Source organism: Ursus maritimus, unplaced genomic scaffold, assembly GCF_017311325.1.
Source record: "Ursus maritimus isolate PB19 unplaced genomic scaffold, ASM1731132v1 scaffold_16, whole genome shotgun sequence".
In the NCBI taxonomy this organism is placed as follows: Eukaryota; Metazoa; Chordata; class Mammalia; order Carnivora; family Ursidae; genus Ursus; species Ursus maritimus.
Genome location: NW_024424008.1, coordinates 44,220,911 through 44,224,807, shown reverse-complemented (window position 1 = coordinate 44,224,807; position 3,897 = coordinate 44,220,911). Strand labels below are relative to the sequence as shown.

General features: G+C 35.8%; 1 pseudogene; it reads right to left on the bottom strand.

Annotated features, from left to right (window-relative positions):
- Positions 1 to 2,810: 2,810 nt before the first annotated feature.
- On the bottom strand, positions 2,811 to 3,334 carry LOC121102830 (annotated as a pseudogene).
- Positions 3,335 to 3,897: the final 563 nt, after the last annotated feature.

Genomic DNA, 3,897 nt, shown 5'->3' with positions numbered 1-3,897 from the left:
TTTCTGTTATTGCCAAGAAAGTCCAGCTTTCAGAACTCGATTCAGACGACAGCTCTGTCCTAGGACACTAGTACAGACAAACCCCATGACTTACCTGCTTGACTCAGTGTGACAACTTCACATAGACTCATACCTCTCATAACTTCCTTTACAGCTGCTCACATAACACAAAAGCAAAAGGCCAAAAGGGACAACTATGTTTGGTATGTAACACACCTGACCTGGTTTTCTCCTTTGAAAGAAGTCCCAATACATGCATAGTGCTTAAACTACTATTCAGAAAGCTGTCAGCTAAGTTGCTTTTATGAAAACTTTGCAAATCTTAGCTTTAATAAACTGTCTTTATAACTTTTATAACAATTTTAATGAACTTTTCCCCAAATAATCTGAAAAGTGCTATTTAACGAAAGTCAGTGTTTATCCTTTAGCAATAAAAAATATCACTTCTGAAAGTCTTCTCCTGAAATTGAAGAAGATTACATTTGTATTTTGAGGCTTCTCAAATGAAAGATTAGTGACCAGGGTTAATATATACATTTAACTACCTCAAATAGGGATAAAATATAAAAAAACAGACGCACCTTGCAATGTTTATAACGGTTCCTAAATATCAGTATGTATTATTTATGTACTGACACTTTTGTAATAAGCAAAACAATTTCATCAAAACAGACAGCAACAAACAAAACTACAACCAAAACCAACTATTTTGTATAAATGGAACTTGTTAAATGAAAATCAAGCATGTTGATATGGAGATCAGGGAAGTGGTATGAGAGGTCATTTAAAACCATAAGTCACTGACTGTATGGTGACAGATGGCACACTACACTTATCATGGCAAGGATTTGATAGTGTTATATATGCTCAGGTCACTACGGTCATGCATGACACTAACATCATATTGGTAGTCAAGTATACTTCCATTAAAAGAAATAAAAAAATAAATCAATAAACCATAATCAAGGTTTTAGTGATATCAAACATCTTTTTATAATAATTTTTTATTATGTTATGTTAGTCACCATTCAGTATATCCTTCGTTTCTGATGTAGTGTTCCATATCAAACATCTAAACCAAAAACAAGCCAACAAACCAGTTATGCTAAATTTCACAATACCTAAACCTTGAGAAGAAATTAGAAAACAGGTAGAATAGAAATAATTAAAGTTAGAAAAATATTTAAATTATCACATGATTAAGGGATTAAAGATTTTTGAAGAGTCATCTTTTTGTGTTTCCTCAAGGAAAATAAGATAAAAAATCCAACATCTTATACCAGTAAAGAAATTGTCACAATTGGGTTTATTTAGCCAATAAAATTCCTTGACTAATATTCTGTAGAGTCTCAGTTAAACAGTATCCATTTTCCAAAGAAGACATACAGATGACTCACAGACACATGAAAAGACAAAAATCACTATGATTAGGGAAATACAAATCAAAATACAATGAGCTATCCCTCACACACGTCAGTAGGATAAAATCAACAACACAAAAACAGAACGGTGTCCTTAAAAGGATAAAAATAGAACTAACTTATGATCCAGCAATTGCACTAGTAGGTATTTACAGAAAGGATACAAAAATACTGAATCAAGGTATACATGCGCCGATTTACAGCAGGATTATCAACAATAGCCAAATTATGGAAAGAGCCCAGATATTCACCGAATGATAAAATGATAAAGAAGATGTGGCATACACACACACACACACACACACACACACACAAACTGGAATATTACATAAAAAGAAGATGAAATCTTGACATTTGCAAAGATGTGCATGAAGCTAGAGAGTTAGGCTAAGGGACATAAGTCAGTCAGAGAAAGACAAATGCCATATGATTTCACTCACATGTGAAACTTAAGAAAAAAAAAACAAATGAATGTGGGAAAGAAAAAGACAGGCAAACCATAAAACAGATTCTTGACCAAAGACAACAAACATGAGGGGAGCTGGGCAGGGGATAGGTTAAATGTGAGATGGGATTAAGGAGGGAACTGGTTGTAGGAGCACTGGGTGTTGGATGCATGTGATAAATCACAAAATTCTACACCCTGAAACTAACATGACATTGTATATTAACTAACTGAATTAAATAAAAACTTGAAACAAAAATAAATAAATAAAGAGAGCAAAAAAACAAATCTACAAACAGTAGTGAATGTAAAATGAGGCTGAATAATTTACTCAAAAACTATGTGACTATAGGTAAATCTAATTTACTCTGATCTCACTAACCACAACAAAAATTATTTGGTTGCTGATGAAGGTTTGATCAAAAAAAAAAGTCTGCAAAAACTCTTCGCAGACTGATGTCTACATTGCAAAATGGTATTAACATGATTATCAATGCAAATTGTCAACCTCTGCTCATTTATAAGGCATGTTCTTCAATCGGAGATGGAAAATGGGATTAGCCGATTTATTATACATTGTTATACAGATGCTGTTCATTCCCAAAATAATGTCTCCCTTCACAAAGTAGTATTCAATAGTGAGATCCATTACACATGTTCTAGGGAAACAATTTCAAAAATGAAAATGTGGAAAGACACATGTTTAGTGACTTAATGCTATTTACTAAACAGAACACAAAAAGAAGTGAAGAAAATATTGTGTGCTGCTATAAAGAAAAGAGGAACTTATTTTTACAAAGCAAAAAAATTGTGAGACTCAAACATACTTGACCATATTAGAAAACATGCTAAGAGATTGCCAGCTACTATTAGATTACACACAAATTCCGTGAGCACAACCTACAAGTTTTCACCTGTCTGACACTGTCTCACCCAAAGTTTTCTCACAGAAGTTTAATGTCTTTGTTCTCAAGCTTATAAATGAAAGGGTTCATCATGGGAACCACATTGGTATAAAAGACAGAAGAGATTTTCCTCATCCATAGACCCAGCAGAAGATGGTTTAAGATACATAAATGCACCTGATCCGAAGTAGGAGAAACAGCAATTATGTGGAACTGCAGGTGCTGAAGGCTTTGGACCTGCCCTCTGGAGCTGATGCGCAGGATGCTGGAGAGGGATGAAACCATAAGAGACAAAGATGGTCAGCAGGGCACAATCACATTGATGCCCTCCACAATGAAAACCACCAGTTCATTGACATAAGTGCTGGTGCAGGAGAGCTGGAGAGAGGGAGGATGTCACACAAATAATGGTTGATGGTGTTTGCTCACAGAAGGTCAGTCTCAGCATGCATCCAGTGTGAGCTGCAGTGTCCAGAAATGACACCAATGACCCAAGCATAGGATGGAACACACTTGGGGGACATGACAACATTATACAAAAGTGGGTTACAGATGGCCACATAGCATCATAGGCCATTGATGTCAGCACATAAGCTCAGAAATAGCAAAAACAGAAAAAGTAAAGCTGCTGCATGCATCCCCTGTAGGAGATAATATTCTTCTTTGATGTGAAGTTAATCAGCATTTTGGGTGTAAACACAGAAGAATAACAGAGATCTATGAAGGACAAATTGAAAGGAAAAAGTACATGGGGGTGGAGATGTGAATCTTGCAGCACCAAGAGTTACCAAGCATAAATTTCCAACACAGTGACCAATACATGACTAGAAACAGGGAGAAAGAGGGGAGCTGGAGATATGGTAAGTCTGTGAGCCCCATCAGAATGACATCAGTCACAAAAGAAATCCTTCCAGGAGCTCATTCTCTAAAGGGATCTGTGGACACGGAGAAAAAAAGCTACACTGAAAATAAGTCAACATTTCCCACCATATTCCCTCTCACAGGAGTTTAGTTGTACTGTTACTATTTAAGACTAGCCCAAACCGGACCCACAGAATCTGCTTTAGTATCATGAATCTAGTGACATGGGTGTTCCCTTACTAGAGTCCTTATAAACAGCATAAGC